General features: G+C 41.2%; 1 non-coding gene across 1 annotated transcript; it reads right to left on the bottom strand.

Moving 5' to 3' along the window:
• Positions 1–1,350: 1,350 nt before the first annotated feature.
• On the bottom strand, positions 1,351–1,422 carry trnat-ugu (transfer RNA threonine (anticodon UGU)). Its single transcript has one exon. It is a non-coding gene; the product is annotated as a tRNA-Thr (tRNA).
• Between the last annotated feature and the right edge of the window lie 12,839 nt (positions 1,423–14,261).

The raw sequence follows: 14,261 nt of genomic DNA, 5'->3' as shown, positions 1-14,261 counted from the left end.
GAAACGGGCTTCCATAGTCATACGCACAGAAATAAACGACAGTGCTGATTATTTTCCCGAGACGGAGCACTGATGACCTGTCCGAGCGAACTGATAAAGCCCACCCAGAGGATACTCTAGCAGAACGTGGAAGAACGTTCAGCTTTGTAACCAAGGCGACCACAGGAACAACGTAAATAAGCACAAACAATTCCCCATTTAAGTCTTTCCTGTAAGGTATGCTTTGTGAAAGTATGAAGTAAATCCCCCAATCTCTTTTGAACATGGACAAGGTATTTCTGATGAAGCGTATGCGCAAAGATTCAATAAGCTCTACTCCTGCCGATGATTCAGCATGAAGAAGTTAAAGTTTCACAGACAAAAGCAGCTCGCCACCACAGCCAATATTAAACGTACTTGCCGGCACACTGCCATGTGCACTGGCTCATAAGTGATCTCGGCAGACGCTCCCTACGTAAGGCTGAAAGTTCCAAAAAGCATTTCTGTTGAGAAAACAAAACATTTTTTCTGCCTTGATGTTAAGCTTAGAGAGCCCGTCTTTTAGAAATTCTCTCTCTAAACACCTTGCGCAGCCTCCAGAGAGACTAAAAATATATATTTTTTGAGAAACGTTAGAGTATGTGAATAACAGTTTAACCGAAAAAGTTTGTAATTGTGATTTTGTTAAAATTCAATAAATCGTCTATCAGCAGTAAGAAATAATTAAGAAATTGTTTTATGTCATAAACTATAAGACAATTAAGAGAGTTTACTTCGCCTTTGTTCTTTTAACTTAAGCGTTCAGGATCCAAGCCCGTGTGCGGACGGTTGTGTTTCTTGAATCTCTTGTAATCATCAAAAGTCGATGTGTAGTTCTTCGGTACTTTCTTGAGTTGTGCCAAGGTTATTTTATACGATCAATACTTGTCATGCTCTTTTGCGTTTTCCTTCACAAACGGAAATAGTTCAAAGTGTGTTTACGGCTGTGCTTCACATCTACACGAGAGCACCTGTAGCAGGACACGCAGTGAGGAGTTCGTACAGCTTTCAGCTCAGTGCGGAGTCCAGAGGGAGGATTCGCTCGCAGAATGATCTCTCAAGAAATCCCGGGTGAGATTCAACAGGTGTTTTCTGCAACAGGCACGACAAGTGTGAAGACTGTCTCTGGATTTCCTGAATATGACGTTAAATTAGTTCAAATCATTCAGCATTTAACAGAACTAAATGAGGTACATTTAAAACAGCAGCGCAACTCTGCAGCACGTCGAGTGTGCCTGAATTTAATTGTGTAAACCTGGCTCTCTCTGAACACGAGCAAAGAGTTCTTACTCAACAGAAGATTGCGATGTGAGTACTGTAATAGAAATCACCTGGAGATGCCAGGGATTGAACCCGGGACCTCATACATACAAAGCATGCGCTCTACCACTGAGCTACATCCCCGATGACTAATATCATGGAACAGACTTAGAGATGTGCAGATGCTCACTGATCACAATCCACCACTCACAAAGAATGCCTGCAGTTTCCCACTTTCGAGTTTCCTCTGAGTAAATTCATGGGAAGGAACAAATAAGGAAAAATAATTGCGTCGAAGCTTCAAGAGACTGGGCACAAATTAATCTGTTATTTTTGTATCCAGTCACACGGGCGACGGTGGTTGATTCCCAGACGGGGGAGTGCTTTTTTCAACCTTCTTACTCAACTGTCTTTCAATTCTGTTTTATTTGAAAGCTTTTTGTATCTTTTAAGTACTCTTGATTAAACTATGCATAGAAAAACAGCAGTACTGATGATTTTCATGGACCGATGCACACTTGTTCTGTACAACTCCAGTGATAAAGCCCTTTCTGTAAATATTGTACAAGAACGAAAAAGAGCGAATAACGCTCCAATCACAGGAATGGTAACAGGAAGGATCGTGTTCTTATTCAATAAGTCCTTTTGAGATGTCTTGTCAATGCACACAGGCGGTAGAGCTGAATAATTTACTTTTAGTGGTGTTTTTAAACGATGGAACATGTTATTTCTATACCAGGAAGAAAGGAGCAGACTTTAACTTTAAGAGGCAAAAACGACATCTTATTAAAGCTAATATTAATTAAAATGACATCACAACAAAAGAGTGGAGCCTTGAGTGAATAAAATTAGTTGTTGTTGGTCATTTGTGTCTCCATAACTTTGTAGGTGAGAGAGAGGATTGCGAAATGTGCAGGTGCTTCTTAGAAGTGTGTTGGTGGAACAGGGGCCTTCCAAATAATTGAGCTGGGTTTGAATCACGGCCAGTGCATCCCCAAATCTTTTCAAGATAATCTGTCATCCGGTAACATCTTTTGAAACTAGCATTCGAGGTAGGAAGCGTGTTCTTAAACACCAAAACATCCAATAAGAAAGAAGCAGATCTCTGTACACAAGACGGCAGTGCGATATTAGAATTCCTGTGTTCTTGACGGATTCAGACTCGTTCTCAGAGGCCCTTGCTCGACAACTAGCTTTGCAACTGAGGAAGAGCCCCAAGGAAAATACCCAACTCAACAAGCGAGCGCGTTGGTTGCTCTTGCTCTTAATGCAAGAAGCTCTTTTTTTTTCCTCGCAATAATCATTATTAACCAGAAACAACAGCGCAACTGGTCGCATCTGTGATTATGTCACTTCTCTGCTTCAGTAAGGTCAATAAAAGACACTGAAAGTAGTAAAGCAAAACTGAATTCAAAATCATATTAGGAATTCTGAGCGATATCTCCATACTGTACATGTAATCCAATAAGAACGTTGAAATATTTGAATATCATCTCTCTGTATATTGCGCTGCTTTTTACCCAGAGTAAAACTATTGGATTAAAGGAATGCTAACCGCTGGGTTAAAATGTACAGCTGTTATTTGGAGAAATCTGTAAACTCGTGATTTTATATGTTTTAAAAGACAGCACAGGAAAACACGACAGTGCTGATTATTTTCCGGAGACGGAGCACTGATGACCTATCCGAGCTAATTGATAAAGCCCACCCAGTGGATACTCTAGCAGAACGTCAAAGAACATTCACCTCTGTATCCAAAGAAACTGTCACGCCCTCTGCAGCCAGAGGGCGCTCCTTCTCTGACCTGTCCCTAGTTTCCGGTCTGCTGTCCTTCCTGTCCCTCTCTTTCCCTTGGGCTATATATTTCTGGGTCTTGCACTCTGTCCTCGCTCAGCATTGACGTTTGGATGTCCTGAGACCCGCCTAGCACCAGGGCGCCCCACGTCCGCTCCCTGAGGGCATAGGTTTCTATACGGCATTCCTGAACTCTTTGCACTAATGAGCCCGGGCCTTTTTCCCGTCTCGCCGCTACTCATATGGGTCTTTTTCCGCTCTCCTGCTCCCCACGGTTAGTCCCTTTGGACGTCCGTGACAGAAACCACAGGAACAACATCAGGAAGCACAATCAATTCCCCTTTTAAATCTTTCCTGTAAGGTATGCTATGTGAATTCATGAAGTTAATCCTCTGACCTCTTTTGAGCACGAACAAATTATTTCTGATGGAGCGCTTTGTTCAAAGATTTAATAAGCTTTACCCCTGCCAACGATTCGGCGTGAAGAATTAAACGTTTCACAGACAAAAGCAGCTCACCACCACAGCCAATATTAAATGTACTTGCCGGTATACTATCATGTGCACTGCCTCAAAATTGATCTCGGCAGATGTTGTTCCCTACATAAAGCTGAACGTGCCAAAGAGAATTTCTGTTTAGAAAAGAAAATTTTTGTTCTGCCTTGATGTTAAGCTGACAGCCTGTCTTTTAGAAAGTCTATCTCTAAACACCTCCCGCAGCCTAACAAAAAGCTCTTTTACTGATCGTATTGCAGGTCTTAAAACACTAACATTTGGCATATATCGCGCTGCTTTTTACCAGGAGGAAAACAATTGGATTGAAGTTTTCATTGGACGTCTGTGTCTCCATAACTTTGTAGGTGAGAGAGAGGATTGCGAAAATGTGCAGGTGTTTTTCAGAAGTGCGTTGGTGGTACAGGCACCTTCAAAATAATTGAGTCGGGTTTTAATCCCAGCCAGTGCAAACCCACATCTTTTCAAAATAATCTGTGGTCCGCTAACACATCTTTTGAAACACTACAACACATAACACCCTGTGCGAAACATCATGAGCATCTGTAAAACCTCTCTACCTGCCAGTTCCTCACAGAGACATGACAGGGGTCTAAAGGGACATTTTGAGCAGTAGAAACATTTTATCATTCCGTACTTTCCTGTGCAGGCAGGCCAGTTCTACTTCAACTGCACCCGACAACGGACATTTTGAAAACATGAGAGTAAAGGGACACTGCAGGTCTACAGAACATCACGTCCGGGTTTCAGGACAGCAACATCAGAGATTGGAAGCAAGGGAGCAGGTCTGTTTTTTATTGTAGGTTCATGAAAATCTGAATACCTTTGCAAGAACTATTAAGGAATCCCAGTCAAATCCAGTACGATTGCTGCATAGGTCTGCATTGTACAATTAAAATACTGTTTGTCCGTTGAATCAAACACGCCGTATAAAGCATTTCTAAAACAGGAGAGATCGTTAGGGAATGCGTCTTCCTGTAAAAATAAAATGACTTCAAGGGCGCTTTTAGCAGAGGTGTGAAAGCCTGCTCTACAGAAGAAGTATATCCAGAGGTGCCAAAGAAGTCGAGATTTCACCACGTTAGAGGAAGCATCTCAGAAAACAAAGTTGCAGTCGCTTTCACGCGTCATAACACCACTAGCTCAGACAACAAGAGCTGAAGAGCAGCTGTCGAGCGTACCGCGGCCGAGCACTCTAAGGAGCTGGCTTAAACCTCCAGTCTCTTCAGGAGCATCTGTTGGAGTCGCACTGCTGCAGCGTATCTCCATGTTAAGAATCCCTTTTTTTTTCTTATTGCTGCCTCCAGGCGATGTAAACCAGATTCAGAAAAAAATAATTTGAACAACATTAGTCCTCTGTCTCCTTAAAGGCGCGGTGGCCAAGTGGTAAGGCGTTCTGTAACCCAAAGATCGTGGATTCAAACCCCACCTGTTTCGTTTGTCTCCGCTTTCCTTTAGTTTCAGAGTCTTTAAAAAACTCGCAATGTGGGAGTCTCTATAGAAAGAAGAACACAACTGTCGCCAGTGATTAGTGTTCTTGCAAATCCTGCCCTGTTTTTTTCAGTCGACAGAGCCTGTCTCTCTTCACACCAATCTTCCGAATGATCGCCTCAGCATTGGGAAGGAACGTGCGTTTGGTACAGCCCCCACTCCACGGTCTGATCACAAACAGATCGGGTGAGCTGTCAGTCTAGGTTGGAAGTAACGTTCGAAAGCACTTAAAATCTGACTTAGGAACGAGAAGACCGAGTTTTTTTAAACGAGTAAACGATAAAATAATATAAGTAATGGGACAAAACATTGCCTGCCTGCAAGACTATTTCATGCTAAACGCCACAAATTGTGTTCGTCCAGTCGTGTCAATCGTCCTAAAGTTATGGAAAATTGGATGCAACTGGTGCATATAGCATGCATTTCTTCAAGATACTCGAGCGGTTTAAAATAGCAAACTCATAGACTCGTGTATTTTAAGCTTTGTGTTCCGCTCTCCAAATAGAGGCGTAGGTTCAAATCACACTCCCGACAGTCAAGCGTTTTGCCCTGTTTTTTTTGCTTGTCTTGACACTGTTCGTGTTGTGCTCGCTGACAATCACAATAGGAGGAAAACGGAGAAACTGCTTAACAAGAACACAATGAACAGGAAAAAGTTTCATGAACACTTGAATGTGATCAGCAGAAGTAAGGTATGCATTCAAATGTTGAAGCCTGAATTATAAAAGCAGCAGAAGAAAGGTGCATCACAATGCAATTTGTGAGAATTGGCGGGTTTTATGCTGCTTGGACTTCTTTCAAGCCTATAAAGTGACCCCCGTTTCATTTTCGTTTTCAAGCTTCAGAACCGAATAACAAAACGGTTTCATGTGTGACAGCATTCCATTGGAAATACCATTGGAATACATTGGATGTATTCAGCGACGCGAATGATATATCTTAGTGCTGGCTCAAATGCGAGGAATTTCAGAAAAACCTGGAAAAGCAACACTTGCAGTAAATGACAAATTTAAAGCGTGTAGTCAGCATGAACAGAACAACGCAATGCTCTGTAAAAACGATCTGAAGCCGTAATTACTCTTTTATCTCGGGCAGTTCATTCCGATACGATGTTTCCGCAGAATAAATGAAATGCCGAACTCCAAACACGTTGTTGCTATTATTGTTACTCCTGCTCCTGTAGTTTTAAGCTCTAATCAGTGGGTATGCACTGTTGTCTAGGGGTTGGACTACTTTGCTCCGTCCAAATTCCATTATGTGAATTTAAGCTTTTTTAATAACAGCATTAACAATCCAATGAGTGCTCAAAAACCGTTACTTATTAGCTTAAGAAGCGGCAGTGTTTAGACAAAGTGTGGTATTCAAACAGTTAATGCTGAAGTGTTTAATACTTGATCATGAGTAGATCTCCCTCGATTCAGACAAACTCTTGCTTGCCCAATACTTTCAGAGCAATATCTGAATCGAGGCTCAAAGTGGAAAGAAAGCTGAATTACGCAAAAGGTCATAAGGCACTGGGGATCACTGTAAGCCATCAGGTCATGCTAGGAGGATTGGGGGGATCAAATTGACACAGAAGGACCCAACATGGGGGCTGAACCCACAGTTCTGAGATTAAAAGATTCAAGCTCTATCGACTGCGCCTATTTAACTCTTGTGCTACAGCAGTAACGTTTCGGGCTGTGGATGAACATGGCATAATATAACAGCAGGAACACGTGGCCCACAAGCAGTGACAGTATCGCTGCATGCATGTCAATCCGATTTACAGTTTTGGAGGAATCAATGGGGGGATGATATTTGGCTTTCCAATGGTACTAATCACTCAGCAGGTGTTGCTGTTTTGAAAGGAAGCTTTAAGGGGAAACTTCTTCACAGTAGTATGCATCATTCTGGGAGATGGATAATTTTAACAGTTGACATTGGGTGGAAACAGTTTATACTTGTTAATGTATATGCCACTAATAATAAAATACAAAATAGACTACTTTTATACTACTGTATAAAATAAAAATCAGCACTCACTTTTTTACAAAACAAAAAATCTGCTTTTCTTTTTACAACATTTCGAATACCTCTGGCATTAATAGAGAAAATAGAAAAGATATACACAAAAGCAAATAACTAACTCTAAGATTGTCTAAATTATTGAGTTTTTCAAGAACCAGAACTATAACAGTCTTTAATACATAACTACAACATTCCAAACTAACACTAAACAAACACTAGTATATACTGCTATAACAAATAAAACCAAACACAATCATTAACTGAGGAGTCACTGGGAGCGGATCTCCTTCCTGTCCACAGAGGCCCTCGCTCCCACAAAGCAGGCTCTCCTCCCCTCTCAATGCAGCTTCAACCTGGGGCCACAGCTGGCTCCTGGTGCTCCTGTCTGCGGCGGACATGTCCTCTGCAAACCTGTTTGTTCTCATTCAAATACTCATTCCCTCTTGCCGCTCGCCACAGCATGTCCCTCACCGTCCTCTTGGTGAACTGTATTTTAATCGATCTGGGGCGCACTTGCCCAGACATGTTCGCTCTCCCAAGCCTGTGAACAATGTCAATGGCCAATATCACGTCCTCCTGGTCCAGCAGGGTCCTTTTACAGATATCCTTCACTGTTGCAACAATGTCCTCATCGCGTTCCTCCTTAACTCCAAGTAATTTTAAATTCCATCGTCGACGGTATCTTTCTGCATCATTCGCTTTCAATTCAAGTTCTTTAATGTTCTCTTGCTCGATATTCACTCGTTTAAGAGCTTTCACTTCACTCTTTAAGTCTTCAACCTCCTTCGAAGACCCAGCACTCTCTTTTCTGTTCCCAGTGCTACTCATATAGAAATTCTTAAAGCTCAAAATTTTAAGAATTTAACCAAAGTTTAAACAACTAGTGTTAAGTCCTAATTTTTCTGCAGTCAAAAAAGCAAAAAAATAACATTCAGGTCATGAAAAATTCAAAAAAACTCCTCAGCCTCTTTACCTCCCACCTGAATGCCATCTTGAATGCTGCGCCTCTGTTTCTCTCTGGGTTTCTGGATGTTATTTCTGGTTTAAAATGAATAATACATTTTGCTTTTGTAATTATATTGTTTTTGTGTAAAAACAGGCATTATACAGTCTTTGAATTCAGCACTGTTTTATTCTGCGTCATCAGGAAAATGGTATTAGAGAAGATGAACGAGCTGCTAAACTGGAATTTGAAATAAACCGTTTTAACAGACAGGTTGTCCAGTTTCTTACAGTATACAGGTTGTTGTGGTGGGTTTTTAAGTTTTTGAAAGCGAGTGGTCGGGCTGTAGTTTCTCTTTCAGTCCGGTCGGTCCTGTGTTTATTAATAATGTAGTTTAAAAAAATAAAGTTTAATCGCTGTGAAAACAAATGTTTAATGTTTGTATTTAGAAGATATTGGGGATCACTTGCATGTGTAATACTTAGTGAAACAATGACAGAATATGTCGTTGACTTGTTTTTCTCTCTCGGTGTATTTGGGGACAAAGACATTTCACAGTCTAATGGAGTTGAGTTGGACTGTAATCGGCAGGAGCCTGTTGTGATGTTTGCTGTTTTATTACAAATTTAAAGCGTGTAGTCAGCATGAACAGAACAACGCAATGCTCTGTAAAAACGATCTGAAGCCGTAATTACTCTTTTATCTCGGGCAGTTCATTCCGATACGATGTTTCCGCAGAATAAATGAAATGCCGAACTCCAAACACGTTGTTGCTATTATTGTTACTCCTGCTCCTGTAGTTTTAAGCTCTAATCAGTGGGTATGCACTGTTGTCTAGGGGTTGGACTACTTTGCTCCGTCCAAATTCCATTATGTGAATTTAAGCTTTTTTAATAACAGCATTAACAATCCAATGAGTGCTCAAAAACCGTTACTTATTAGCTTAAGAAGCGGCAGTGTTTAGACAAAGTGTGGTATTCAAACAGTTAATGCTGAAGTGTTTAATACTTGATCATGAGTAGATCTCCCTCGATTCAGACAAACTCTTGCTTGCCCAATACTTTCAGAGCAATATCTGAATCGAGGCTCAAAGTGGAAAGAAAGCTGAATTACGCAAAAGGTCATAAGGCACTGGGGATCACTGTAAGCCATCAGGTCATGCTAGGAGGATTGGGGGGATCAAATTGACACAGAAGGACCCAACATGGGGGCTGAACCCACAGTTCTGAGATTAAAAGATTCAAGCTCTATCGACTGCGCCTATTTAACTCTTGTGCTACAGCAGTAACGTTTCGGGCTGTGGATGAACATGGCATAATATAACAGCAGGAACACGTGGCCCACAAGCAGTGACAGTATCGCTGCATGCATGTCAATCCGATTTACAGTTTTGGAGGAATCAATGGGGGGATGATATTTGGCTTTCCAATGGTACTAATCACTCAGCAGGTGTTGCTGTTTTGAAAGGAAGCTTTAAGGGGAAACTTCTTCACAGTAGTATGCATCATTCTGGGAGATGGATAATTTTAACAGTTGACATTGGGTGGAAACAGTTTATACTTGTTAATGTATATGCCACTAATAATAAAATACAAAATAGACTACTTTTATACTACTGTATAAAATAAAAATCAGCACTCACTTTTTTACAAAACAAAAAATCTGCTTTTCTTTTTACAACATTTCGAATACCTCTGGCATTAATAGAGAAAATAGAAAAGATATACACAAAAGCAAATAACTAACTCTAAGATTGTCTAAATTATTGAGTTTTTCAAGAACCAGAACTATAACAGTCTTTAATACATAACTACAACATTCCAAACTAACACTAAACAAACACTAGTATATACTGCTATAACAAATAAAACCAAACACAATCATTAACTGAGGAGTCACTGGGAGCGGATCTCCTTCCTGTCCACAGAGGCCCTCGCTCCCACAAAGCAGGCTCTCCTCCCCTCTCAATGCAGCTTCAACCTGGGGCCACAGCTGGCTCCTGGTGCTCCTGTCTGCGGCGGACATGTCCTCTGCAAACCTGTTTGTTCTCATTCAAATACTCATTCCCTCTTGCCGCTCGCCACAGCATGTCCCTCACCGTCCTCTTGGTGAACTGTATTTTAATCGATCTGGGGCGCACTTGCCCAGACATGTTCGCTCTCCCAAGCCTGTGAACAATGTCAATGGCCAATATCACGTCCTCCTGGTCCAGCAGGGTCCTTTTACAGATATCCTTCACTGTTGCAACAATGTCCTCATCGCGTTCCTCCTTAACTCCAAGTAATTTTAAATTCCATCGTCGACGGTATCTTTCTGCATCATTCGCTTTCAATTCAAGTTCTTTAATGTTCTCTTGCTCGATATTCACTCGTTTAAGAGCTTTCACTTCACTCTTTAAGTCTTCAACCTCCTTCGAAGACCCAGCACTCTCTTTTCTGTTCCCAGTGCTACTCATATAGAAATTCTTAAAGCTCAAAATTTTAAGAATTTAACCAAAGTTTAAACAACTAGTGTTAAGTCCTAATTTTTCTGCAGTCAAAAAAGCAAAAAAATAACATTCAGGTCATGAAAAATTCAAAAAAACTCCTCAGCCTCTTTACCTCCCACCTGAATGCCATCTTGAATGCTGCGCCTCTGTTTCTCTCTGGGTTTCTGGATGTTATTTCTGGTTTAAAATGAATAATACATTTTGCTTTTGTAATTATATTGTTTTTGTGTAAAAACAGGCATTATACAGTCTTTGAATTCAGCACTGTTTTATTCTGCGTCATCAGGAAAATGGTATTAGAGAAGATGAACGAGCTGCTAAACTGGAATTTGAAATAAACCGTTTTAACAGACAGGTTGTCCAGTTTCTTACAGTATACAGGTTGTTGTGGTGGGTTTTTAAGTTTTTGAAAGCGAGTGGTCGGGCTGTAGTTTCTCTTTCAGTCCGGTCGGTCCTGTGTTTATTAATAATGTAGTTTAAAAAAATAAAGTTTAATCGCTGTGAAAACAAATGTTTAATGTTTGTATTTAGAAGATATTGGGGATCACTTGCATGTGTAATACTTAGTGAAACAATGACAGAATATGTCGTTGACTTGTTTTTCTCTCTCGGTGTATTTGGGGACAAAGACATTTCACAGTCTAATGGAGTTGAGTTGGACTGTAATCGGCAGGAGCCTGTTGTGATGTTTGCTGTTTTATTACAAATTTAAAGCGTGTAGTCAGCATGAACAGAACAACGCAATGCTCTGTAAAAACGATCTGAAGCCGTAATTACTCTTTTATCTCGGGCAGTTCATTCCGATACGATGTTTCCGCAGAATAAATGAAATGCCGAACTCCAAACACGTTGTTGCTATTATTGTTACTCCTGCTCCTGTAGTTTTAAGCTCTAATCAGTGGGTATGCACTGTTGTCTAGGGGTTGGACTACTTTGCTCCGTCCAAATTCCATTATGTGAATTTAAGCTTTTTTAATAACAGCATTAACAATCCAATGAGTGCTCAAAAACCGTTACTTATTAGCTTAAGAAGCGGCAGTGTTTAGACAAAGTGTGGTATTCAAACAGTTAATGCTGAAGTGTTTAATACTTGATCATGAGTAGATCTCCCTCGATTCAGACAAACTCTTGCTTGCCCAATACTTTCAGAGCAATATCTGAATCGAGGCTCAAAGTGGAAAGAAATCTGAATTACGCAAAAGGTCATAAGGCACTGGGGATCACTGTAAGCCATCAGGTCATGCTAGGAGGATTGGGGGGATCAAATTGACACAGAAGGACCCAACATGGGGGCTGAACCCACAGTTCTGAGATTAAAAGATTCAAGCTCTATCGACTGCGCCTATTTAACTCTTGTGCTACAGCAGTAACGTTTCGGGCTGTGGATGAACATGGCATAATATAACAGCAGGAACACGTGGCCCACAAGCAGTGACAGTATCGCTGCATGCATGTCAATCCGATTTACAGTTTTGGAGGAATCAATGGGGGGATGATATTTGGCTTTCCAATGGTACTAATCACTCAGCAGGTGTTGCTGTTTTGAAAGGAAGCTTTAAGGGGAAACTTCTTCACAGTAGTATGCATCATTCTGGGAGATGGATAATTTTAACAGTTGACATTGGGTGGAAACAGTTTATACTTGTTAATGTATATGCCACTAATAATAAAATACAAAATAGACTACTTTTATACTACTGTATAAAATAAAAATCAGCACTCACTTTTTTACAAAACAAAAAATCTGCTTTTCTTTTTACAACATTTCGAATACCTCTGGCATTAATAGAGAAAATAGAAAAGATATACACAAAAGCAAATAACTAACTCTAAGATTGTCTAAATTATTGAGTTTTTCAAGAACCAGAACTATAACAGTCTTTAATACATAACTACAACATTCCAAACTAACACTAAACAAACACTAGTATATACTGCTATAACAAATAAAACCAAACACAATCATTAACTGAGGAGTCACTGGGAGCGGATCTCCTTCCTGTCCAGTTTCTTACAGTATACAGGTTGTTGTGGTGGGTTTTTAAGTTTTTGAAAGCGAGTGGTCGGGCTGTAGTTTCTCTTTCAGTCCGGTCGGTCCTGTGTTTATTAATAATGTAGTTTAAAAAAATAAAGTTTAATCGCTGTGAAAACAAATGTTTAATGTTTGTATTTAGAAGATATTGGGGATCACTTGCATGTGTAATACTTAGTGAAACAATGACAGAATATGTCGTTGACTTGTTTTTCTCTCTTGGTGTATTTGGGGACAAAGACATTTCACAGTCTAATGGAGTTGAGTTGGACTGTAATCGGCAGGAGCCTGTTGTGATGTTTGCTGTTTTATTCCCCAGCTGCTGTGACTCTGGACCCTGATACAGCTCACTGTGAGCTCAGCATGTCTGAGGATGGTAAGAGAGTGAGACAGGGACAGAGGAAGAGTCTCTCTGACAATCCTCACAGATTTGATCACTGGTCCTGTGTCGTGAGCAGGGAGGCCTTCACCTCAGGGAGACACTACTGGGACACTACTGGAGGTGAACGACTGGTGGACAATAGGAGTGACCAGAGAGTCTGCAGAGATGAGAGGAAAATTCAGCTTCTCTCCCCAGCAGGGTTACTGGTGTCTGGGCTCTCACCCTTTCTCTGCTCTCACTGACCCTGTGACCCCTCTCCCCCTCAGTCTGAAGCCCAGGAAGCTGGGGGTGTGTGGATATTGAGGAGAGGAAGGTCTCCTTTTACACAGTGGAGTCCAGAGCTCATCTCTACACTTTCACTGACATGGTCTTCACTCAGGGGGAGAAGATCTATCCTGTCTTCTGGACTGGGGATAGTTTTGAAGACCTTGAGCTGCTGCCTACTGACAGTGTGGAGATTAAACCGTCACTGACTCATGAACACAGGCTGACTCTCTCCCAGCTCTCTGTCTCACTGCTTATACTGAGAGATGGGTTTACTGATGGGTAGTGAGATGATGACACAAATATAAAAATAATTTTAGAAATGACGATGTTGTTTCGTGTTCAAACGTGTTATATTACAGTAAGAGTTTTAAATAGGGAAAGTAACATGTAGGAGAATGGGAGATATACCTCGCTACCAGCCTGCTGTACTCCTGACTTGTAAATATCTCTGGAAACCCTCCGGTGTGTTTTTCTAATTTTTGAGAAAATAAACTTTTAAAAAAGAAATCCCATGTGAGTCTCTCCTGCAAGCGCCGGTGACTGTGAAGCTGTCAGAACGGGGAAGGACCCGCTGACGTCACTACAGCCAGGAGGAATAGGGACTGTGACGCCGTCAGGAAGTGGCTCAGGGTGGTTATGGGAGTTGTAGTTTGTATCCAGCGCTGTGTCTGTGAGCAGCTACAGCCAGTCTAATACCTGGCTCCTCTTAGACAGGGTCACATCAGCATATTCAGTATTGATGTTTTATGCTCTTATTGGGTTTATTTTTCCTGTGGTGGTTTGTTTAGTGTGAGAGCAGTTCTATTTGATCTCTGACCCAGGGGGGAGTGCGGTGTGGACACGCTGTGTCCATTACTCTTTTTTTTCTGGTCTTTTCTGTAGTTTGGTTCCCATTTAAGTGTGATAATCGGCCAGTTAAAGCTCTGTTTTCCTTCATATGAAAGACCAAAACCCTAAACCGAGCCCAGGGTTTTGGTGGCAGTGGCGGGTGTTTTTCTTCACGGACGGAAACGTGGGCTTGTAAAAAGCGGCGAAGAAGTATGAAGAAATGTCAACCCAGGTTT

Source organism: Lepisosteus oculatus, chromosome 14 (assembly GCF_040954835.1).
Source record: "Lepisosteus oculatus isolate fLepOcu1 chromosome 14, fLepOcu1.hap2, whole genome shotgun sequence".
NCBI lineage: Eukaryota > Metazoa > Chordata > Actinopteri > Semionotiformes > Lepisosteidae > Lepisosteus > Lepisosteus oculatus.
The sequence above is the reverse complement of the archived record's forward strand: the minus strand, read 5'-3'. Positions and strand labels throughout refer to the sequence as shown.